Here is a 27,312-nt window from a genome sequence, read left to right as displayed (position 1 = left end):
CTTATTTTATTAGTTTATGATGGACTTGAAATTTACAAATTTATTCTTGGACGACTTTCTCTTTTCCAACTCTTGTGTTTCCAATGTTAATTGTATCGATAGTTCTGGATTTACATTCTTTTCATGTTGTAGATGTCTGAGACAGAAAAGCACTAATTAATTCATGTCTAGGAAGAAGAATGCATTTATTTATGTCTAAATGAAAAACAAAAGAGCAACTCTTTCACAAATAAATTCATCACATGGTGACAATACAAGATGTTCTTGCTTGATTTAGATACTGGGTCTTGAAAGAAGGTATCAAATAATAAGTGGCTCAAGTTATGTCTGAATATTGAAAACAAAACTTCCTTAAATCTGCTATTGACAGGAAGGTGACTTCTCTAAATTTCACTGGGAAGATTCCCTCTTGTTGAATGTCAATGAAGCTTCTGTTTGTGTGCTCTTGCAAGCAAATAAAGGAAGCATGATCTTTTCTACATCCAGGCCAGGTAAAGGACTCAGAAGACCTGTGAAAAAGAGCTATCTGTCTATGAAAGGGAAAAAAAAAATGGATGAAACTATCTTATTTTATCAATAACTTCAGTTAAACAAAGGCTAAACCCAACTTGTCTTGCCTATTCAGACGAGTTACTGGACGAATGAGCACGCAAATATTTTTTTAAATAAATGAATAAAATAGCTATTATCAGCATACATTCAGCTTAAAAAAAATCTAACCTTGAGCAAACACTACGTCTCTGTCATTAAGCCTATTTCTTCGCTTCCTTTACTTTTGCTTTCCTCCACAAGCTTGATTTTTCTCAGTACCCTTTCTCTCTCCTTGGTTCACCTAGGAAGTAAAAGTAGTGATTGAGATATGCCATCCACAAATAAAATGACCTGACAATTTTTTTCTTGAAATCCCATAAATACGGTTTCAAGCCACTGTTCTACCACAAACTTTCAATTACTTTGAACAAGTTACTTTACCTCTTGGGCCCCAATTTCCTTGCCTGAAAAAGGAGATTAACATCTTAGGGCAGGATCTTGGGAAGAATCAGGTAACATGATCAAACTGCCTAGTGCCTAGTAGGTGCTAAATAAATAGTATTACAATCAACTTTATTTTTCAATTAATGCACTCCATACTGGTGATTAATGAGCGAACAGTGCCTAAATGAAGTTGCCCTCCCAGTGGCAAAGAACTTAACTCCTAAGGTTAAGTTTCAGTACATCTCTCTTCTCCTCATAGAATTCATAAGGGGATTCTAAAAGCCTATTCAAGAGCTTAGTTCTTATCACGTAAACTCTTTTCCAGAAACAATTTTATACTGTACGATTGAAGTAGCAGCGAGATGTGTTTGAGGGCAGGGGGCAGGAACAATAGAGAGGCACAAGGAATGTGAAAGACAATTTAGTGCTTCCTCCTAGCCTGCATTTCATCTTACCCTTTGCTGTCTATAGACTATTCATCAGCATTACCATGCACTGAAATCTCCTTTGAAATTTTAATCAATTTAACATTGGTGTATCTATAGATTAGATGAAATAACTTTTGCTGTCTCTTCAAGCACCTTTGTCATATGAATGGCTTACAGCTCTCATATTTCTCAATATGAATTTCTAGATATCCTTCTATTTCAATCTTGTTTTCAAAGGACAAGGTGGAAGATGACAATGGTAATGAAGATTAACTGAAAGACTAATTATTTAGTCACTGGTGGGGGGATGAGGCATACAGCTAAATCTTTCTGTCACGAATATTCATAACTAGTTCAGTTTAAATGCCAGATTTATGAGAGCAAGTGATCCATCTCTATCACGCACCGGATGCTTTATTTAAGGTAGGTTCAGATGAATCTTAATTTTTCATGCAAAGCTATTCCCTGTATATCAGTCCTAAAACACTGCTCTCTTTCTACTTCCCTCTGTGTCACGTCCTACTTATACTTAACCACAGACATGTAGATTGTCTTAAATGATTATTATATATTAGGAATCTCTGTATTTTTTCAACATGCACAAAACAGTCGTATTTTCCTCCTTTTAATCTGACAACAGCTCATGTGATTGGTGATAAGTTTGTGTGCCTTAAAGCCAACAAGAATAGATTGCTAATTAGTAGATTTAATTGCATAAAGAAGGTACATTATTTTAGTCCTACTAACATTTTGATACTAGGAGTATTTTAACTGTAGCATATACCTAGTATTAAATTAGCACATGATTTAAATGCTGAGTTGGCCATAGTAAGTTAATGTCACAACTAATGTAAAGAAGCCTTAATTGTAAACATGTCCTTTGTCAAGTGTGTATAATTATATACTATGCCCAATTAAAATGATGAACACATCAATTGAGAAGAGTTTTTCTTCCTATGGTTAGATAAGAGTTTTTTTCCCATCTCAGCTAATAAAAATAAATGAAAATGATTCAAGGAAATAGCTAGGTTATATGTAAATAAAAATGAAAACTTAAAAGCTTAATATTTGAAGGAAATTATCTGTTGCTTGAATGTGCATTCTAGACCAGCATATTCTCTAAAGCCATGAACTTTCCAGTTATTACAGATAGGAAGGTCAGTATTTTGACCTTTCCCTTCAGTTGATTTTGAAGCATTGCTGTAATGATAAAATGGAATATCTGACAATTCTAGCAAGTATTTTTTTCAGGTAATTTGTTCTTAAGTAAAGGAGAAAGATCTCTAATCTGATATTTAATTAGGACTCATCAAACACAATACAAAGTTTAACTTAACGCTTGGTTTTTCCTTGGCCATGTGCCATTTAAGTTTGGGATACTGGTCTAGCTATTAAAAGTTGCTTACAATATGTTTATCAACTGTAATGACGAGCAAAATAATTCACGGTTTTGCTTAGTGTATAAATCTCCCTAGGCCAAAGAAAGTATTACTGTGTATGGGGGCACCTGGGTGGCTGAGTGGGTTAATCATCCAACTCTTAGTTTCAGCTGAGGTCATGATCTCAAGAGTCATGAGTTCAAGCCCCGTGTCACCAGCATGGAGCCTACTTGGGATTCTCCCTCTGTGCCCCTCCCCCCTCGTCATCTCTCCGTCTCTCTCTCAAAATAAATAACATTAAAAACAAAAGTACTGCTAGGACGTCTGGGTGGCTCAGTTGGTTAAGTGTCCAACGTCAAATGTCCAACTTCAGCTCAGGTCATGATCTCACGGCTCATGAGTTCGAGAGCCTTGTCAGGCTCTGTCCTGACAGCTCAGAGCCTGGAGCCTGCTTCAGATTCTGTGTCTCCCTTTCTCTCTGCCCCTCCCCTACTCACACTCTGTCTCTCTCTCTCCTCAAAAATAAACATTAAAAAAATTTTTTAAAAAATTATTACTATGTATGGATTGTGGTCTGCTAAAACACCAGGAGTCTCTGTAAAACTGTTACTCCAATTCACTGTGACATGCCCATTGTTTAGCAAGTTGATGCCCACAAAAGATATTTGAAATAAGACAAGACTTTTATTATGGGATACCTCTTCTCTCACCATTTACCCAATACTTTCAAGTTTCTTTATGCTCTCTGACTGTTCCCAATGAATTAACTCTCCTTCATAACTCTAACAGCCTCTCCAGGTCTCCCCCCACCCCCCCCCCACTTCTGGACATGGCATTGCTTTCCTCCTCCTGGGCTTGTGGCCAATATGTACATTGATAATTGACCACAATGTTTTTTCCTACTGAGCCTCCACATGGCTTAAGAATTTTTCTCAAACTTGCACTCCAATATGACATCACTATTAAATAGGAATCAGCGTGCTCGCTTCGGCAGCACATATATTAAATAGGAATCAGCATTGACAGATGAAATTTATATTCATCCTTTCCCCTACACCAAGTAGTAGTGGAAACATTAGACAGGTGGAGGGGATTCAGAGTATGCATTCATTGTGTTTTAATATCTCTGAAAGAGGTTGGTTGGTTACAAATAAAGCTCACCTGAATACATGCTGTTCAAACATTCCAAATCTTTTATGGATTATTGGGGGAGAGGGACAGGAAGGCAGGAAGAAAGAAAGGAATTAAGAAGTTTTTGGAAAGATTGTGCTTTGGGGTTTTATGTCAGTTTCCTTCAGTTGCTGTAACAAATTAACAAAATTTTGTGACTTAAAACAATGCAAAATATTTTCTTCCAGGTCTGGAGGTCAGAAGTCTGAAATGGTTTTCATGGGACTAAAATCAAACTGTTGACATGATTGTGTTCCTTATGGAGGCTCTAGGGGATACTGTGTTTCCTTGTCTTTTCTAGTTTCTAGAGACTGTTTGTATTCCTTGGCTCATAGTTCTTTTCCTTCATCTTCAAAGCCAGCAAGGGTTGGTTGAGTTTTCATATCCAATCACTCTAGTCTCCTGCCTCCCTTTTTTACTTATAAGGACCCTTATGGTTACATTGGCCTCATGAGGATAATCCAGGATAATCTGCCCAAGATCCTTAACTTAATCACATCTACAAAGTCCCTTTTTACCACAAGATAATATATTCACAAGTTCTGGTAATCAGGATAAGGACATCTTTGGGGAGCCATTATCCTTCCTACCATAGTCTACATCTACACAGCAACAACAAAAGAAATAAATCAGGGCAAAGAGATTTAAATACCTGTGGTAGAGGAACTGTACTTCCTTAACTACCTCTGCCTCTGGTCATTTTTCTAGCAACGTACTATATTGTAGTTGAGAGCAGAAAGGAGGGTACATCATGCCTGGATTGAACTAAATCTTGTCTATTAATTTACTAATCAATGTGTCCCTAAGAGGCAAGTCACTTAAATCCCTGAGCCTCACTGTTTACACCTGGAAAGAGGATGATAAACATAGGCTTGTCTCAAGGGATTCTTTCGAAGATTATACGCTATAGTCCATGCAAAGTGCTCAGTAAAATCCTTGAAATACAGTAATTGTTGCTTCATCTTTCTTGGAGCTGTCCCTTAACATACACCATATCTCACAAACTACTGTTAAATCAATGTTGTATGAATGATCTTGCCAATGATATCACTATTGGATTTATTTAATGATGCAGTTTCCTTTGATTCTTCATTATATAGCATAGGAAGTAGCTGAGAATTGCTAAACTTTAGCACTTCAGTCATCACTGCAAGCTCCATACAATGAAAAGAACTGCATATTTCACTCCACTCTAGTCACTGCCTATCTGGGAAACTAAACAGGAGGTCAGAGGTACTCTTAGATGAACCTGACCATTCTTAATGGAGTTAAACTTTACGTTTTTAAGATGTGATTAAACATTGGTAACTGAGATGCGGTCTTCATATTATTACTTGAGACCTTATGAAAGCTTTTTTTCATTATAGGTGGCATTAGCCAGTCAATATTCATTTAGCTAGCTAAAGCTTTTAGAGTTCATGCTTCAGTTTCTTTCAAGATGACATTTTTTATATGACATCCTGTTCTAGGAAGAAATTTTTGTTTTGACATGTACAATTAATATTTAAAAACTGGATGGAATAAAATTAGCACCTCGATGGCACCAAGGCAAAGCAAATCAAGGGAGGGGAAAAGGAACATCTTGCTTGTCCCTAGACAAGCTAGAGATTAGCTCTAGTCTAGTGACTTTTCAAATTGAAAAAAATTTCTAACTTTCTTCATCTAAGCCTTAATGTATGCAATTGCATTAAAGCATTTTAGAACAGATAACCAGATCTAATTTTACTTCATGCTTTACTCTCAAACCTTAAATGCCAGCTCAAGGAACCAAAAAGGGCATGGTTTTGGAGGGCAGTAAGGGCAGTATATCAAACAATTATACAGAACTACTCTATGGGATAAAAATAATGGAGTTTCCAGAGCGGACCTGGATCCGATCCAAATACATCAATGTCTATACATCCTGTTGTACTTCACTGTGTTTTATCTCTTTCAGCAAATCAAACCTACATTGTATTCTGATATTAAATGTTTGTTTCCTAGAGGTTATTTTAGGGTTCTCAGTTTTTGAAATGCTACCAGTAATTTGAATTAATTTCATTTCATTCAAAAAAAATCATCAAAAAATAATAAGAAGAAATGTCTCAGAGACAAGAAGATATGTTGTGTTGTTTCAAGGTTTTCACACAGAGAAAAAAATACTCCATTTTTCATTCTGCAGTTAAAATGGAGGAAATTTCCTCAATATTTTCTAGACCTGGAAATTAAACTTAGAAGATCTTTGTCCAAATGATTTTAATGATAGTGTACCAACATGAAAAAAAAAGGTGTTAAACTATTTCTATATAATATTCACCTGATACAGGAGAAAAAAACCCACCTTGTTATTTTGAGTTGATACACTATCTGATAGACTTTTCAAGGATTTAAGTGGTAATGTTCCTGATAACTCTAGAGTGCCAAGTGTTGAAAGCTCTTACCATCTAAAATAAAGATGTTAAATTCCAATCACTTAATATGAAACTGGATTCCCAGAAAGGAAATCTATCCAAATAACTTTCAAGTTTATTGTATTTGACCCTAGTGAATCTGATTTTGTAAGACTAATGGCAATATAATTAAAATGGAAAACCTGACATATATAAGCTACTAGAGAATACAAGTTAAATATAAGTAGGTTGAACTAAGATTACTCATATTAGTAGAAAGAACATTAGTTACTAGAAATTTAAAAAGTTTTTTTTTCTCTAGAAAGGACTAAAATTAAGATGAAATTATTTGTGTAAATAATTATATATTGTTAATAAATAAATTATACACACATTTTAAAAAAAATTTTAATGTTTATTTATAATTGAGAGACACAGAGAGACAGAGCATGATCATGGGAGGCGCAGAGAGAAGGGGAGACACAGAATCTGAAGCAGGCTCCAGGTTCTGAGCTGTCAGCACAGAGCCTGATGCAGGGTTCAAACTCACAACCTGTGAAATCATGACCTGAGCCGAAGTCAGATGTTTAACAGACTGGGCCACCCAGGAGTCCCTACACACACATATTTTTAAGAATTTGACTAAATTAGAAAGTGTAATTAGAAAGTGTAAACAGAAAATTCTAAGTGAAATTAGAAAGCTAAGAGCAATTTAGGGAAATCACATTGTCCACTATTTAAAAATAATTATTTGATGTCTGTGTGCCAATGGCCAGAGATGGCATATAAGAACAAGGGTAATACAATTGTTCTTCCTATTTAGTAGAAAAAAAAATCTCATTGATCATGGAACTTTTTCCTACTATTTTATGTTTTCTAAGCAACTTACTACTCATCTATTAAGTTGGTGCATGAGATGAAAATTATTTCTCATCCCTGAAATCAATTATCCCAAAAACAATTGCCTAAAAACCAATTGTTTTTCTTTTAATGTTTGGGCATTCACTTTGGATTGTTGCCAGTAAATAGAAATGTTATAGAAATGTTATAGAGACAGAAAGGTAAGAATCCTGCCTGAATGCAGCTTACATGACAATTTGGAGAGAAAGACCATTAACTAATTAATCAATAAGCAAATAAAATACACATCTTGTTAGATTCTGATATATATCAGGGAGAAAAAGCAGAGAAGGGACATCTGGTTCCATCTCTAAATGAAATGAGGTAAAGAGATTAGAAGTTGTCATTCCATCTTCAGAACAAGAAGAAGCTGGACAAACTGAATATTAATGACTTTTTTGACCCGTCAGAGACCTGAGATCATAAGGCAAATTGTCACCTTGAAATCTGTTTTGAAAGATGTTTCCAGAGAGATATAGCAGATGAGAGGTACTAATGTAAAGCAGAAGTCAATGAAGTCTCAAGCTAGTAAAAGCACTTAAATAATAATTTTGACAAATGGATAGAGTCTGAGTGTTAAACTAAGATTCCTTAGAGGCTCTGGCAGAGGAAGAACAATAACCATTGTGAAATATATCTAGCACCTTCTCCATAACAAAGGACTGCTATCCAGAAAAGAAGACATTGCCAGAGCTCAACTCCAAAGCCTTATTCCAGCAGTAGGAAGGGAATTCATCCCCATCCCATCTTCTCTAGCCTTTGTATCTAACCTCAGGAGGGAAAAAAAAATTAGTCACAGGGGTCAGGGCTTCAAGGAAATAGATGGTGGGCACTGCAGTGAGCGAAGAGAATAGAGGACAATGGGAGGGATAGTTATGCCACTGGAGAAACATCTGTGAAGGATGCATCCCCCAAACACACACCCATTAAAAGACTGTAATTTAACGTGAAGAAAATAAAAGATTCCCTCTCCCATACTTTAGGACCACACCAACACAGCTCTAGTAAAATCATAATGGATTACAGCTAAAAGATCCACAAGATTCAGACTGTACCTGAGGAGGAGAACAAAGGAAAGCCCTAAAGCAAAGAGGAGAAACAAATACAAGGATACTATAGGAATTTGAAGTCTTTGACACTTATAACTACAGCATGCATTAAACAGAACTCCTAGACAGATTACCATAAATCCTCACACTAAAGGCTTACTTACCTCAGTAGCTACTACCTAATCCAACATTCCAGCTCTCAAGAAACATTACAAGGCATGCTAAAAAGCAGGGAAAAAAACCCCATGGTTTCAACAGAGAAAGCAATCATCACAAACAAGTCTGATATAGATATTGGAATTATCAGACAAGGAATTTCAAATACCTATGCTTAATATGTTAAAGGCTCTAACAGAAAAAAAGCAGACAGCATGCAAGAAGTGAAAGGTAATATAACGAGAGATGGATACTCTAAGGAAGAAACAAAAAGAAATGCTAGAAAAAAACCCCACAATAACCAAAATGAGAAATGCTTTTAATAGGCACAGGACAGCTGAGGAAAAAAAAAAAAAAAGTATCAGTGAACTTGAAGGTATGTCAGTAGAGACTTCCCAAACTGAAATGCAAGAGAAAAAACAAGAATAATAATAATAAAAAGAACATCCAAGAACTGTGGTACAATATCATAAGTTTAACATAATTATAGCTGGAATGTCAGAAGCAGTATAAAGAGAAAATAGAGTAGAAATATTTGAAGAAATAATGGCTGAGAACTTTTCAAAATTCATGTAGATACAAACTCCACAGATCCAGAAATCTCAAAGAAGCAAGCAGAACAAAAACTCTATGCCCCCCAAATGCAAACTTCAGCATATTATAATCAGTCTTCAGAAAAACCAAAACAAAGAAAACCTTGAAGGAAGCTTCAGTTAGAGGTAGAATTCCTTGTCTGGAGAAGAACAAGGGTAAGAATTAAGTGACTTCTCAGCACAAACTATGTAAAGAACAAGAAAAGAGAGTCAAATATTTAAAATGGAAAAAATCCAACTAACCAATCTACCATTTTATATCCAGCAAAACCATCCTTCAAAATACAAAAATAAAGGCTTTCACAGACAAACAAAACTGAGGGACTGTCTCACCAGAAGACCAACCTTATAAAAAAAATGAGAAATTAGTTCTTCATGCTGAAGGAAATTTATGTAGGTTTAAACTTGAATCTACATTTAAAAAGAAGAGTACTAGAGAAATAATAAATGAAAATAAAATGGAATCTTATTTTTCTTATTCTTAATCGTTCTCAAAAAACACCTGCTTGTTCAAGGTAATTATAGTAACAATGCATTGGGTAATCATAGGCTATGGATAAGTGGAAAGCATGACAGCAATGTATGACAGCAGAGACTTTAAAGCCCTTGCCAGGTAATTCCAACACTTAAGTCATCTTTTCATGTGTATTTCTTGATTTAATTCTCCCATGTGAGCTGAGATTTGTGTTCTTCATACGCCAAGTGATTTTTGTTGTATTGTGTTTGTTCTAAATATTACACTATGAAACTTTTGGTCTTGTTCATATTCTATGAGAATGTTTATCATTTTCTTTTAGCCTTCTGTAGGCTGTGTTCCCAAGGTTAGTTCCATTTTCAAAGCATCTGCAGTGCTGCCTTTTCAATCTTGCCTTTGCATGGCCACGTGGTCAGTCTGGGACTTGATGAGTAATCTTCTCCTTAACACCATTGTCAAAGTTTATGGTATGCTAATTATGATCAGATTCATGTTTTACATTAGTGAGGGGGTTCTCCCAAGAATTAATAAACAAAATTATTGATTTCCCTAGATATTTCCTCTCTATATCACTGGTACTTTCCAGTGGTACTGGGTTTTGCATTTTGGTCTTCTGCTAAGAAATTACCTTCTTTTGTGATTGCACTGCCTCCAGGGCCACGTGGCAGAAGGACGGAAGGAGAGGGGGAAACATCAACACTTTGATACCACCCTCTTGGAGATGCAGTTCCACCAAAGGGAAAAGAAGTTTCCCTTGCCTCAGTTTTGGCTGCAAGATCAACTGGATATGGAATGCAATAGAAGAGGGCAAGAGGAGAGGAAAAAAAATCAAGAGATTTCCTTTACTCTCTCTGGAGCTTTAGGGGTTACCTTTTCTGTTTCTCAAACCGGAACTAAAGGGTTTCTCCTTGACATCTATAATCTGCACCATAATGCTCACTTCCAGGTTTTGGTTTGCATTGTGCTCAGGCCAATAGATACTAGAGGGAAAACATGGTAAGTTCTGTTTAGTGGTACCTCAAATAATCCTGGTGTTCCTCCCTTTTAGGCCTGCTGCTATTTTATTTTTCAGTACTCTCAAATGCTACTCATGCAGTGTGTGGAGTTTTGATAACTGCATTCAGTGAAAGGGAAAGTTTTGCACGTGTTTACTCCATCTGTACTGAACTGGAGCCATCTTTTCTTTAGTTAATACATTTCAGGACAGTGTTAAGTCATCATTAAACTTCAGTAATTTCTTTTTTACATTTTATGAAGTTTATTGGGGGCATTTAGATTGACTTCATTTGGAATGGAACAATTTAGAAGGATGAAATTTAACCTGATGACATACTTGAAACTCCACACCAATCTGATTAAATAATGTGGAATACTTTCTATGAAAGATTGTCTCCTCAGTTCCTCAACCCCCAAGACTGCCTTCTTTCATACAAGCTTATTTCCCAAGTATATGTTGGAGCCTTCAAAAATGAACGCTAAGAAGAGGGAACTTCACAGGTTCTAATCCCAAAATAATTCTACTCTTTTTTTTTACTTTTAAAGAATAACAAGCAAACCACTTAATTTCTTTTTCCTCTCAACTTCTACCATTATTCGTTTTCAATTATTTTCTTTTGTGTTAAATTTGAAGTAAGTTTTAGAGATGTTTCTCTGGATAAAAAAGAATTCAGATGGGCACTAAACAAAAATAAAGAAGTCATTATGGTCAGCACCTGATGACATTGTTTTTGCTCATATCAGGAAATAAACATATTGTTAGACTGAGAAATCCATTAGAAACTTTAATTCCAAGGATTTAATGCATCATCATTCTTTTTTTATATATCTCAAGTTCATATATCAGTTTTTATTTTTGTGTGTATTTTTTTGATCCCAGAAAGTATCTTAGTCTATCCAATCTAATCTGAATTTTACAGAAACTACATTTTAGAATGGCTACATAATGTGGCCAAAATCATCTAGATATTAACAAAAGTGAAACCAGATTTCGGATCCTTTAACACCAGTGATACAAGTCTCTCCACACAACATTGTGTCTCTTAGAAGTTCAAGTTTGAGGAAGTTTACTTATATCATTAGTGTAAAATTTTTCAGCATCATTTCTTCTATGAATAAAATTATGACTATATATTTATCCTCATGATTATGACTAGATGTTGGATTTTCTTAGGGAACTCAATATATACATAGAAGAATAAATGATATGGTGTGCCTGACTCAGGGAAATGCTAATAACTCAGGTTTAATCAATAAATACATTAAAGCATCTACTGATCCTGCAACAAATTCCATACATAAAGTCGCCCGACATATTCATTAGATGAGTTAAATGAGAGCATACCTTCTAATTTGTTTTCATATTTAATTATCCATTTATTCTTTTGATTCATAGGCAGTAATTTTATACTGTTGATTCCCTCTTGACCTTGTGCTTGTAACTGAATCTGGAGATCTGGCTTGTGGCCCAGGAATATGTAGAAAATTGTTTATATTAGCAGCAAGCAGCCTTGAGCTGCACTGCTTTGATTTAACGTTACAACTGTACTAAAAGTAGCATAGCTTTCCCATGTACTCTCTATTCTGTTCGAATCCCTTGTCATTATAACAGATGTTTGGATTATTGTTCTGTAAACTATGTCAGAATTTCAATCTCTAGTATCTGTTTATTATTCTCCAAGGGCGATATTACAAATGTTCCCATGCACAGTTAATACTTATAAAACAGTCTGTCTTATTTCTCATAAAAAAAAATCTTGCCAGAAAGTTTTCGTTAATCAGAGGAAATATACCTAATTTGGAGAGGAGTGTCTTAAGCGCATAGGAGGAAATAATTCCAGCTAAAATAGGGCAACATTTCAAAAACGATTCCCATCATTAAAAAAAAAAAAAAAAGTTACAGCTTCTCTCTTAAGTCTGATGAGATACAGATTTTTAAAAATTTAATTAAGTTTATGTATAGCTAAAATTGAAATCTCATAATTAAACAATTTTATTCTGATATTGAGATATAATTTCTATTATTGTCTTTGAAAGCCATATCTGCTGATAAAACTTCATGGTTTTGAAGTGTACAGTGTTAACAAAAATAAAATAATTATTGGAATTAAATAATTCGAAGCCTAGATACTCAAAAAGAGATCAGAGATGTACGGGGACAACATCACTGTTTAAAATTTGTGCTTGCGGAGAAAACCTTATTACCTTAAAGAAAAGACAAAAAGAGGGCTACTGACAGCTTTTTAAAATACATTTGTAAAGCCTGAACTATTAGTTTCCTCCTGTTGTTTGAATGAGTTATGGCAGCTTTTACAAGGGCATGAAATAAGATTTCCTAAGGTAACAATCCAATTGGATGTTGATGAAGAACACGGTCTTTGATATGTCATTTGTTTCTCCTTTACATTTTTATATTTTAATTCTTGTTCAAAAGAGAATTGGTATCTTCTAAATAGAGCCCACGTCAGATAAAGGAGCATTATGCCCGCTTATTACAAGAGACGTAAGCACACTAATACTCTGAGGAATAATCTGACTGTGATTCTAGAAAGCAAGGTTTGTAGCCAAGTAAGAAATGTTTATATGAAAATAATTTGCTTCTCTTATTTACCTCACATACATTTTTGTCTTTCATGTTGGATCCAATTTTTAGCCTTTCTTTCTTTTGAATACAAAAATGGCATATAAAACAGAAGAGGAGAGAGGAGCCTCCTCTTTGGAAATGATTTAGAAGGTGAGTGACAGAAATCTTCTGGGAAATAAAAGGAGAAGGGAAGGGAGAGTTTAAGGAAAAGGGTCAATTAACTACTCCATCAGCCCCATCGAAAATGGTGCTGTGGCTTTTACTTCATTCATTTTGCCTTAAAGACTGGACACAGCTAAAATAGGGTTCCGAGTCTGCAGGAATACCAATGTGCATTACGTTTGCATTTAGGATTTTAAAAAACGAAGGGAAAAAAACACACACACACACAAGGTCAGCTTCGGAAATGATGAATGCCTTTTTGCTGAAAGCTGTACTGAACGTCCTTGAGTTTAATCAAAACTATTTGTTTTTAGTCAGCTTTGCTGTTGTCTCTTTTACTCTTGTCCACTGATAGCTTGACATTAATGACATCATAAATCATGTGAAGTGGCGGCTTGGGTTTGGTAGCATTTCAAGTGTTTGTTGAGATGTCCTGGACTATCTGAGGAGCTGGTGCAAGGTTGGATATCATCCTGCACTGAATCTTTAGTTTATGGCATGATTTGGTCAGTAAAAGCACAGAGTGCATTATTACCGTGATGGGCTTTCATTAAGGAATGCCTAGCTCTTCGTTAAATGCATACTTCAGAAAGAGGTTATTGAATGGGTGGATTTATCTTTAATTCTGTTTCTTAAAATTTGTCAGGCCTGATTTTAAAATCCCACATTAAAATAAAGACCTTGTCCTCTGTACCCGTCAATTCCTATGGTCATTCAATACTCTTAAAGTAAAGCATAAAAGTCCACTGATTCGCATTGTTCCCATTTGCACGCTTAATTGAGTGCACACTCAAAGGGCACACTTAATTGAGAATTGAACAACGTGTACAGTTGAGCAACTCTATCAGTTGCACTTTTAAAAGGCTCTTGTTAAGCAGAAAGCATCATCTAGAAATGTATTCTTTGAAAAATGTCTAGCTTTTATCAGTTTTTTGTTTCCGAATGATTTCACTGAATTATTCTATGTTTTATAGCTTGTTATCTGTGTGACTGTTCTTAAAACATGTTTTTCATTATCATTGTACTCTACTGTTAAGAAAGAAAAGATTATTCTTTATTATTTATTTAATGGTATTGTGTTATAGTACAAATATGTATATATCATATAATATATATATAATAAGAATAAGTAAACCATTTTAAACTATATAAGAAAGAAAGGATTATTCTTTATTATTTATTTAATGGTATTGTGGTATAATACATATATATATATATACTTATATATATATATATATACTTATATATATATATAATAAGAATAATAAGTAAACCATTTCCTTAATTATCAGGCCAATACATTAACAAGGTAAAGGGATTCCCTTTTATCTAAGGCAGCTGGCCAAAAGAGATGCCTTTTCTTTAGTCATGGAGAAGGACATCATATTAAAATGTGCATTGCTTATTGCAAAAGAGCACTTTTCATAGTATGGAGATAGTTCAGTCAAAATATACACATACTTGTCCAGATTTTAACAGAAAAGGCAGTTTTTCACCTGCATTCAAAGTGGATCAAAATTACATCATTGTTACATAGTTCCAGGACAAGAAACTGATTAGAACAACATCAAATAAAATCAATCATTTGATGACTTGGATAATTTAATCTTTTGATTTTACACTGAAATTGCAGGGGGAAAAAACATATTATGTATAGATTTAAGTACAGATTCCTGAAACTATCTCCCTAGACACTTATTATCTATTTTATATGAATGCTAAGAAGTTATTTTCTCAAATATGCACAAGTTTAAAAAAATACTTACGTGGAAATTATATAACTTGATACAGTATGAAAAGATATTTCCCTTTTCTTAAGCAAGATAGATTTACAATATGAGTGAGTTTAAACAACATTCGCTTCTTGCTTCAAATAAGATTGGCCCCTGTTGTAAAGAAGGATTTCTTTCTCTGTGACTCAAATGGTACAAATAATTATAAGAATAAAGCTAATCACAGGTGAGCTCAATGTAATAAGGGCAATATAGTTCAATTTGTTGTGACATATACCTCAGCTTTATGGGTTTCTTGTCAAACCTAAAAGAATATTAATATGAATTTTTAAACTACTGTATAATTGTAAGAAATGTTCAAAATATTGTTATGTGGTCTCATGGTGTCTTTCACTGTTCTGTATGGAAAATACTCTTACGGAGGACAGCACACTCATTGCCACCAAAACTTATCCTCCTTTCTGCATATCTGTCCCCCCACCCAAAAATAAAAATGACAAGGCTTCTTTCTTTCTCTCACTGAGTACTTAATAGTGTTCACTTTCTTCCACTCTATACACGATAGAATGAGGGAGTCAGTAATTTTCTGCAGACCCTAACTATGTGCTATAGGGAAAAGAACTAGGTTTTTCCTGATCTCTTCTACTCCTCATTTAGATACACCAAATAATTATGGTTAGCCTAGGAACAGACATCACAAATATTAGCTTGCTTCAAAAACAGAGTGCACATCCTCAGTCAGACAGGCAATGCTTGGATCTCCTGGCATGCAGAGAGAATCACTCACATGATTGGCCTCAAAAAAGTGACCTTGGACATCTGAGTGTACAATTTTCAGTTTTCTGCATTGACCTATCTTTAAAACATTTCTCACACATCAAATATATACTTAGCAGATTTCCCTTTCCCTATGAACAAAAATAACATTATTCATTCGTGGGCAAATAATGCTTTCTTAGTAAAACAAGGAAAATGTTTGCACTTTTATTAATGAAGAGCAACATCAATTTGATTTATTGCTTTCGTTTACTTAAGGGTTGATACTAAAGAATTTTGCTTTCTGAAACTTAATGAGAAAAACTGACAGAACTACTTGGGCAATCTACCTCACCCAAAACCATTCCTCTGGAACAGGGAAGCTCATGCTTGTATACACACCTATTTACACATACTTGGACAATGCGTGTGTTTATTGATACACACAGTTATGCCAAGAGCAAACAATATGGCTGTGCTGGATTAAAAGTTCCATTCATCCTAAAGATTGTCATTTTAATTTAAGCTCCTTTGGAAGCCTGATGAAAAATTCTAAACTCTCAGTCTATTCCACGATGAGCCAAACTCCAGGTCATGTATAAATAGTGGATGATGGTAATTACAGTGAAGGATCTGAGGTACTATTTATTTCTAACTAATAGCACCCATCAACTTGTTATTAAAGCTCTCTGTCTGGATGCTGAGCTGACTTATCTTACAACTAATTGTCTTTACAAGGAATCATGAAGTATATATAAAGTTTGGTAAGTAAAATCATCTAATTTGACAAGGGACAAATTAAAATGAAAGCATTTGTGTCATAAAATATACTACAGCAGCTTGGTTTCACGAGTGTCAAACGCAATTTCATAAATACACTGCCATAAACATCTTCTGATGAACTTTTTTCTTATGTTAAGATGAAATTTATAAAGAAAAGCACCATCAAAAATTTTAAAAAGTGTTTAAGGAAGGGGAAGGACCCTTATTCTTTGATTTATTACTCTAAAATGACAGTGCAGATTAAAGGGGACTGCCACAAGCAGAGGTCATTCAAAGGCATTCTTCTTGTATAGTTACTCAAGTAAATCAAGTACAGAAAACTTACTTCCATTCTCTAAGAGAAACAAAGTTGAATCAGGCAGATAATTACATTTAAATGTACTCCATAGAAAAATTCTCCTTCATCGGATTTTCTCCCTATTGTGTTTCTACCTTAATTTTATTTGCATTCAAATTTATTCTTCAAAACGAAATACTAAACACTAAATCTGGCCTATTAGCAACTGATGGAAAGCAAGCAAGGATTGCTATATTGCTTTGGATATTCATAGAAAGTAGGTCCGCCACATAGAACAGGTTGTTTACTGTACAAGAACATCTAACAATAGCTGTCAGAAGGCATGAAACCTAGCTCCCACTCCATGTGCCCCAGCAAGATGTTTCTGTATTTTAGACAAAGACAAAATTTCACCAAACTGGACATCCAGAAGTCTGTATTTGTCTAGAGGGGGTGACTTTTTCTACTTTGACATATGGTACATATGGATTATCAGAGGCCTTTGTGGAAAGTTCGTTGTTTCATTAGTTTAAAAAATAAAAATAAACAGGAGTTATAGCCAATCTCAAAAGCGAGTTTAAACTTGTTTGAAGTAAGGGGAAAGCCTCACCTTTAAGTTACACAGAACTAGGAAATTTTGGAAGGAATGTCTTCCATAACTGCCTAACTTATAATGATGAGCCAATGCCATTTCCCCTTACCAAGGCCTCTTAACCAAAATGGTTTTACTATTTTGCAACTCTTTGCCTTTTTATGATAATAGTATTTGTGTTATATTTAAATTCTTTCCAAATGTTCATGTATAAATGAGTTAATAGCTTATCCGCATCCATACTTGGGCTTCTGATACAAAGTCACTTACTTCTTCTCTCATTGTCACAAAGATTAAAAATAAAACTGAACTAAGAAAACCTCTGTGGGAGAAGAGAATTTCTAGAATTTGCCAAAAATTTCAAAATGAAGCATTGAAGAACATGCTTTGCCTACTTCCTTACGTTACTGATGTATTAGTGCTAATCTTGCACTAGGTCAGGGTTAACCCCCAAGAATAAGCTATTGAGCTTTGTAATATCTTTGTGGTCCTTGTCAATAATAGTGTGGCTGTGATTCTGGTTTCCCAGTCTCAATCTCCAATACTGTTTTTGTAATAAATACAGTAAAATAAACATGGGTAGTTACCAGGCCCTGTATAAAGTACTTTTTGAAAGTTAATTAAATTTTTATTGACCACCTACTATGTAAAGACATTTGGAGTAAAAAAAAAATGGTTTTATTAAGAGTTGATTTTATAGATTTACCTATCCTTCCCTATCACATGAAGAGATGTCTAACACCAATATAGTTTCAGCTCTATTTTCTTATGATAATCTCTCACACTCAATGATATAGATGTAGAAAATTATGTTTTCTATGGGAAACATTGGATATTTGAAAATCATCTCTAAAAATACAGAAACCTTTTATGTATTTGCTTATCTTCAGAGTGCTAGTGAATAACAGAAAATCACAAGAGGTATATGACGTATGGACTCCAAAGCAGTATTTTACTATAAAAGCATGGAACCCTGCTGGCATATGTAATTTAATGTGCACCATGCCTCCCCTAATTCAATCAGGTCTCTACATCCCTTCTTTTATATTCCAATTGGATTTCATGTGCTAAAGCCATCAAGATTTTCAGGATGAAATGAATGCTTGTATTAATCCTGCAATTTCCATTTAAAACACAGCATCGATTTGATTAATAAGGTTTGATGCTGAATAATTATATGGCAAATATGTAGGCTATAGGAAAACCACAGATGTGACCACCAGCAAAAGCCTTGTGGGAGAAGGAGGTCAAAGGGAAGCAATGGCCATGACTGAGGTGATGAATTCTTTGGCTTTTCTTTTATGCAATTAACAAGCAGGGCTTCTATTAATTTGCCACCTCCAGAGCCTTGACTGGTCAGATGTGTCTGGGTCAAGGGTCACAGGGGCAGAGTAGGGGTCAGCATCACAGCAGCCCTGAAACAAAATGGGAAAACTAAAGAAATCTAAATGATATGGCTGAGTATACATTCTGTAGTAGGGAAGGGATAGGACGAAGTGCATCTCCCTCACGTTAAGACTGCTGTTTTAGAATAATAAAAATGTTCTCTGCACATTTAATTCAAAGTAATCAATCTAAGGTGCAGTGGTTGAGCATCCAATAAAAGAAAATCAATGTGGTCTCTACAAGGAAAGACAAACAATGCTCGCTTTTACTAAAGGGATTATAGGTTAACATTTATTCAGTGTATTGTAATCTGATGTCAAGTGGTATAAAATCAAGCCAACAATCCATTACCACCCGTTATAGGCTAGGTGCTGATCTCATGCAAATTGACTTTTCGTAGAACTTATTAAATCATTTCTGTGTTCTAGCTATGAAACATTTTTCTATAGTGGCTGGATTCAGTAAATTTAATTTCACCTCTCAAATGAAAGTATATCAAAAAGACAAATATTTGTCACTTCAAAATTAAGGTTTTTCACAACCTTTTTTATGCTCCGGTCATTAATTATATAAAATACATATTATTTTAAATCTCTGTGTAAACAAAGTAAAGAATTTGGTCATGATACCGGACCTGACTTATTGTTCTCCCCACTCCTCTTATTTCACTACTGCAAACGTCATCATGCAAACTCGTCTGTTTTATAATACTTTGATATCAACTGTACTGCATTTCCAAATTCAGATCGAATTTAGATTTCTCTAGAATAATTCATGTTACCAGTACTGTACAGATTCTTAATTTGGAGCAATTTTTTGTAACGTGAAAGTCTGTATTTCATCTTGTAGACAGGGTGAGAACAGGATATTTTTTTAATAATATGCCTTATAAAGTAGATTATATAGTTTCACAGTTTTTGAGTTAGTAATTGTTGAAATTATAATCTTAAATACAGGTAACCTAATTCATCAGTGTATTGGTCTAGTGTATGCATGGTTTGCTTAGGCAATAAGGATTTATGGTGATTACTGCACCTTTCCTCTCAAAAACGTGGTGATCTTTTGAAGTATTAGAAGACGTTAGTGATCTTTCATTAAATGTAATAAAAAAAATGGCCAGCAAACCTGTCAAAGTGGGCATTTTTTCTAAAGCAACTGTGCTTATTGTTAGAATTGGGGCCACTTTTAAGTGTGAGGAAAATCATTACCACATGTTTGAAAATATTGGTGATATTTTGCAGATTGCATTACTCTGTAGGCTGGTGCTACTTCAAAACATTTCAGAATTACTTGGTAGTAGAGAGGGAAATTGAATTTGACACTATTTTTATTATAAAAGCTAAGTTTAGTTTTACCACCCTTGCTTTGATGAAATCTTTTAGCTTTTTATTTTTTGGAAAGTAGAAGTTTGCCTATTCTGTATATAAGACTTAAAGACATATAAAACCTATTATTTTAAATCTTATCCACAAAATCTAATATACATATTGGTAAGTATATAAACATATATATATATTTATACACACATATATATATATATGTAAACTACATTGTTATATTATTAAACTATTTTGATATTAGCATTTTTAACATTAAGATTTAAGAAATTTGTAAATTTCATCACAAGAATGGCTTCCATTATTATCTTTCTTAAATATTGTGATTTTTTCCCTAATATTTAGATCAAAATATTTGGTCAAATTTATCACATTTACATGAAGCAGTCTGAACTGACCAAAATTAAATCTTAAAATCTAACAATGACCTTGTAACATAGTTCAAATTGACTGTTATTTTTGTACAAATGTTGAATTAACCCTAAAACAGTAAATTATTTGTATTTAAATTTTTAATTTAAAATTTAATTGAAAACCAAATGAAACTTGAGTAAACTATGTCAAGATACAGTTACTTATATTCATACTGTGCATTCTAAACCTGAATTCTCTCCGGGATGTGAGTTTTACCAGAATTTTTCACAAGCCCTTAATTTCTTGTAGCATCTGTGTTAATAAGGTAGAAGCACTTGCTCACTTCTACTGAGCAAAAGCCACATTGGTTATTTTCCTGCTTCTCATTTTATAGCAAAAAAAAAAAAAAAGCTTTAAATAAATAAGAAGTAATTATATACCAAAAAAAACAAAAACAAAACAAAACAACAACAACAACAACAACAACAACAAAATGCAAGTGAGTCTTACGGAAAAAAAAATTGGGTTCTTGTCATTTTTATTTGTAAAAGATTAGCTGGCTTTAGGGGATCTAAATAACACAGAATCACTTCACAACCAGAAACGACGAAGATATGAACTCTAGGCTAACAGTAATGGGAAAAATAATTTCAAACTGAAGGCAAAACCACTTCGTTTTGTGCACAATGTCTGAATGCCTTCCCCTGGACTTTAAATAAAAAATGGAAAACATTTTAGCAAATATAGGGAAGCCCTGAGTATATGGCACTGAGAGGCATTTTTGATGTTTTTGCATTTTTGTGCAGGGAGAGCCGTAAAAGGTTGCCAGTGGGGTATTGTAAAACCACAGTTAACAGTGAATTTTAGATAGATATAACCAGTTAAAGGTGATTGAATATCAAGGGTTGAGTAGTGCTTATTATAGCTGCTGTTGGGAGACTTCAATTCATTATTGTAACAGAATGGAAACAGCATTGCTGCTGTCCAGGACATGCTTGTAGTATTGATTGGGTATCTCCAAAGTCTTCTCTTAGGATGCAGAGTGCAGTCAAACATGCACAAACATCACTCAGTTCCCTTGATTCTGTCATGTGCTCCTTGTACCTCACACTAAAGCAGCCTTAAGACACAGGAAAATGCTTCTTTATTTGAAGGCAGACAGGGCTCTAAGCCTGACTCCAGGGGCTATGCAGATGTGGTGACCTTTCTTCCAGAGACCAGATTTCACACTCAAATTGTCATTACAGCTTGATTTTCCCTAGAGGTTCCCAGTCAACTTGTGTGCTCTCTCCATTAGGGTTAAAAGTCAGAGTGGCATCATGCCCACTTTGCATACTAAATAAAATGGAACATAAATAAAAGCAGGGAATGACCCTCCCTCCTGAAGAAATGGCATCAACCACAATCTAGCCAGAGGTAGTCAGGCCCGGTCAAAATTGCACAAAACCAGGATAAACACTTTGGCCAGAATTTCATAGAATCTTATGGCTCTAGCAGTGATCAGGTATCTAGCAGTGATTCAGTTACCTCTAAACTAGAATAATATCCCCTCCTTTTAATTTTTGGAAACAGTAATAACTACTGACTCAGACTATGTGGATCTAGAAACCCTCTATCTTTCTCATACCCTCTGGCTGTCTCCATAAGCTTAAGATCATTAATCTGATCGTTCGGGAACAAAAAAGTAAAAAGGAAAGAAAGAAAATTTTTAAAAATCTACAGCCTGTAACACAAAAATGAACTGGTTGGGGGCCTTTAATTAGAATGGCAAAATGTCTACATCAAGAGTATCCGTTTATAAAATAGGTTTGTTTCCTTTGCCTGTGTAGGTTGCCTCAGGACAAAATGACCTTAACAAAAGGCCATGATCTCTCAATTTCATAATGCAGCTCATTTTAAGTTTGTCTCATAAATGAAATTTGCAAAGAGGAAATTTCTCTAATGTCCCAAATGAATCAGCCTAACGTTGCAGAGATGAGAGGTAGTGTTGACCTACTGATATGCTGTGTTTGCCCCCATAGACCTATGCCAAGAATATGCTTTACCAAAGTAGAAGCCTTTCTGCTTAATTAAGTACCTCTTGATTTGAAATGCCAATGCAAACAGCTCCATTTTCTCGTTAAAAGGGGGAGAGATGGTGAGAACTGAAATTGTTCACAAAAATATTTCTTAGGACTTCAGGAAATCCCAGGATAGGGAATGTGAGAACAACGCAGGGGAAATCTCCATCCTATCAGACCTGTAGATTAAAATACCAGCAACAGATCTGAAGCTGGGATATACTCCAACATCCAAACATGAGATCTAGTCATAGTATCTGGATTTGGCATGATGTTTTTAGTTTTTATCTACAGGTTTGGGGTGATTATCTCATTTAAAATGAAGATTTGTATCTGAGTAAAGATGCAATATACCACAGTGATGTTGTAGAAAGACTGGCATCAGAAGGCATGGGTTCTAGTCCTGACTCCAATATTTATGGTATAACCTTGAGCTAGTCACTCTCTCTCTTTGAACTTTTTATTTCTAATAGGCAAATTAAGGCTGACATATGCTTTGTCTATTTCTCAGGATTATTCTCAGATTACATGACCTAATTCATATGAGAGTTAATTGGAAAATTATGAACATGATAGATAGATAGATAGATAGACAGACAGACAGACAGACAGACTGACCCAACTATTATCAGTTTGCCACTAAAAGTTAATGTGCCTAAAATGAACAAAATTCCTCTTGCTAACCTTTGGGCCAGTTATGGCTTTCTAGCTCTCTTTTACCTTTTCCCCGGCTCTAAGTTTCCCGGAAACAGATTTTCTATCATGTGCCAAAACCATCTTTAATTAGATGATTCCTAAGTCAAGGTCATCCTCCCTGGTCTTTTCTCCAAACCTTACTCTCCATGGGGTTCATCTCCACATAATTAACATGGCATCCTTCACAACAACCTAACTGAAGAGGGAGATCCTGTATTTTTCCCTTTGAGTCAACACTCTGTTCATGGCTTTAAAACAAAACAAAACAAAACAAAAAACAAAACAAACTAAAACAAAATTATGATCTCTACTCTGTCCCAAACCACATTTTTAGCTTCCCTTCAATCTGAACCCTTTTATTTCATAGTAATGAATCAATTATTACTTTTTTCCGATCACGTTCAGAATCACTAAGGTATTTGAAATATGTTTCTGGCCTGTCCCACTAGATTGTAAGCATAAAAGAAGAAGAGTGTGTTCTGTTCAGGCAGTGAGCTTAGTACTACAAATGCCACAATGAACCAATCCCAGCTTTATCATCATGGGATATACGCAGTCTCTGTATTTACAGTGAATTTAAAGATCACTCTCAACTTCCCACATGCTTTCTCAGGGTACATGGAGAGGAGCTAATTCACTCTCCTCCTCCAAAATGATTCTTGAGACTTCCCTGTCTTCCAAAGGCAATCTCATATATTATACACAGTGTTTAATCAATGAAAATTACAGTCTTATGTAGGACTTACCTCTGGTTATGCTCGTGATTTCTTCCACATTCTCATCTAACCCCACCTCCTCGCCCTGTCTTGTTAATGTAAACTGGTGACACCCTTGGAGAACAAGTAATTATCTTTAATTGGTGAAGGCCTGCTATGACCAAAGCCCCTAACACAGATGATTTCCATTCCTCACCACAAACTCATTTTTGCAAATGACAAAGTTGAGACAAAAGGGTAAACTAACTTTACTTATTCCATAAAGATAATAAATACCTGAGCTACGAATTCTTGAATTCTTTATCAGGTCATTCTGACTCTGAAGACTGTAATATATTCCCTCATATCTCCAACAGATTGGCTTTCTTCCCTATGTATTGACTTCTATAACCTCATTTTAGGGAACTCATTTTGACATAAATCTGCATTCTATGATGCCTCCAAAACTCATCATTGCTCACGTTCTAATTCATAATAATTTCTTGTGATCACATTATGCTTTATAGTTTCTCAGAGCACTTTTACATAAATGATCCCATTTGATGCTCATGGGAAACCTGAGGAACGCTGGACAGGTGTTATGCATTTACCATGAAAAAAAACAAGTCCTTAGGTTAAAGGATTGCTCACATCATTACAATTATAAGCAACAAAATCATGACTAGACTTTATGTATTCTTCTCCACCTCCAGAGCTCCAAACTTATAGATTCACATATTATTATGTAGACCTATAATTGTAGTTTAGAAGTTGTTAGTACACATTTCATAGTCAAGAAGTTTAAGGGCTCAAAACTCTTTCTTTTTCTCCTAATTGGACTTAATTTCTTCCTTAAAACCTTATTTCTGCCTGAGAGTAGAAACAACATAGTCACACAGGGAAATATAGGTAAATCCCTGATTACTCAGAAAACATTTTATGAGTAAACACCTTTGACTGACTCTCTTTCTACTCTGGGCCTCTCCTTCTTTTACTTTTCTTCCTTGGCCTGGTGGCCCATGTGCCCTCCTGACATAAAGTGCAGACATTTGGCCCAGGGTCATTGGTACCTGCTCACATTGGCATCAGGGAGATATGACTTAGCCTGCCTGGGATTTAGACATTGGCCTTGGTCTACACGGCATTGACTGCTTACTTATGAAGCTCTTCTGTGGTCACATAGTCCATCCTTTGTGTCCCTTTGGTCCCAACCCAACTTTTAGCCATTTCTCTGGACCTCTCAGAAACAACACAATTATAAGATGTCCTCTTGTGCTCCCCAGGGCTACAGGAGGGTTGAGAGCCCTCTCATTGTCTTGAACCTTCTTTCTTAAGAAGTAATGTCTCATTGCTGTCCTGCACTACTTTAGAGGACCTCTACATCAGGCTTTTTGCCACCCCAGGGTTCTTTTTTAGGAGAAAACTGTGAGTTTCCCTGCTATCGAAGACTGGCAAACCCTCCAAGTGTTATTATCATCCAATGCCCCTCTTCCAACAAGCCTCCTTCAGTATCAACTGCATTAATTAATTATGTATTTTAACAAAAGTTTATATGGCACTTATTCTTTGTTCTAAATACTACTATTACAAACTCTATTTTATAGATGGATATATAAGCCACAGAGAGGATACGTTACCTGTCCAGAATCACACAACTGGTAAAGAGCAGAACTGGGATTTGAACGTTGGCAGTTAATAACGATGGCTAGTAAGTGATTCACAGGAGTATATTAACCAGACCAGAGTAATGAGGACCTTAACAAGATGCCATTTATAAACTTTACTCAAAATGATCTCAGAGAGATAAAGTGCTTCACATAGACTAGTGCATTATGCCTGCTTGGACTATTTAATGTCCCTAAGAACCTTTCTTTGTGGGCACAGTTCTATTTACATGTCAAGAGACACAGATGACTCTTTCAGAGCGAGAAATGGTGATTCTGTTGTATCATATTCTAAAATATAACAGTACCAAGGACAGGTATGTATTTCAATAATAAATGTTTTATATTTAAATTCAACATGGTCATGCAGATGATTACAGTATAGACAGCTCTTATTTAAGTATATGTTACTCATATTAGTGACAGAGTTTTTGGAAACAAGAAATAAAAAGAACATTTCAGAGAATATATCTGAAGTTTTCTTCAATATCTTAACTTCAATATCATCTCTAACGTTTTGTGAAATTAAGCTTAGAGCTGTAGATATGCTTCACCATGAAATTTCTTTTCCTGACACATGAAGCAATCTTTCTAGAAATTTCAATATACTTACATTAAAAAAAATCATCTATAATAATAGATAACTTCATCTTCTGGGTAAGATTAAGTTACAGGGCCAGAATTATCCTTCTATATGAGATAAACAAAGAAATGGACAGTTGTTTTCAAGTGATCTCTGTGACAGGAAACAAATGAGACAAAACTTTTGCCCCAGTCATGGCTGTGAGAGAGTTTCTGGCCTTTGGTGCAGATATGAGGAGCCCAGAGGAAGTCAGCAAATTCCCTGAGTTAAGAAGATGGAGGGGAGACACCAGGGAGATGAGGGCAGCTAAAGTTCACAAGACAGAGTATCACACAACCAGTTCTCTTTCAAAGGGAACTGAACAGAGAGAGAGCCTGGAGATCTGCAGAGGGTCTGCATAAAGTATTCTCTTGGGTGCTGAGCAATTCATGCTCTGAGGAAACCACACAAGGCTGAGGAAAGAGGCATCTGAGAGGAGTAGAGGTAACAGTGCCCAGCATGACCACAGGGCCAGGCTAGAAAAAACAAGATTCACAGGGAACTGAGTAGAATAGCTAGAAGGATCTTACCTCAGTAGTAGGGTTCCTTTAACTGAGAATTATCTGGGCTAATAAGTCTTAAATGAAAAACATCAAAGGACCAAACTGTTTCTAAGTAACGTAGCTGCATTACGGAACCAGACACAAGAATATTTATAGGAATTCAAAAATATCCAGCACAGAGCGAAGTTAAATTATGTCTGGCATCTAATGAAAAATACCAGTCATGCAAACAAGGAAGAAAATAAGACCCATAAAGAGGAAAAATAAACAAATGAAATCAACCCTGAGCGGATACAGATGCTAAAATTAACACAGTTTATCATAACATGTGTTTAAAAAGCTAGGTAGGGATATAAAGATATCAAAATACCTGACTCAAACTTACAGAGATGAAAAAAGGTTTAAAAATGAACATTGAGTGTTAGCTATCATTTGTAGGAACTGGAATTCTCATGCACTATTGGAGGGAATTTAAATGGTACAATCATGGGGCAACTGGGTGGCTCAGTCAGTTGAGCATCTGACTTTGGCTCAGTTCATGATCTCATGGTCCATGAGTTTGAGCCCCATGTCGGGCTCTATGCTGACAGTTCAGAGCCTGGAGCCTGCTTTGAGTTC

The 27,312-nt window shown here is 35.2% G+C and overlaps 1 long non-coding RNA gene across 1 annotated transcript; it reads right to left on the bottom strand.

The window, feature by feature from the left end:
• Positions 1-25,738, bottom strand: LOC132680156 (uncharacterized). The gene is made up of 4 exons (XR_009610551.2): positions 25,543-25,738; positions 23,957-24,040; positions 721-832; positions 1-136 (listed from the first exon to the last, which is right to left on the bottom strand). It is a non-coding gene; the product is annotated as an uncharacterized LOC132680156 (long non-coding RNA).
• Positions 25,739-27,312: the final 1,574 nt, after the last annotated feature.

The sequence above is a fragment of the Panthera onca genome, chromosome A1, assembly GCF_046562875.1.
Source record: "Panthera onca isolate mPanOnc1 chromosome A1, mPanOnc1 haplotype 2, whole genome shotgun sequence".
NCBI lineage: Eukaryota > Metazoa > Chordata > Mammalia > Carnivora > Felidae > Panthera > Panthera onca.
This window is presented reverse-complemented; position numbering and strand designations above follow the sequence as displayed.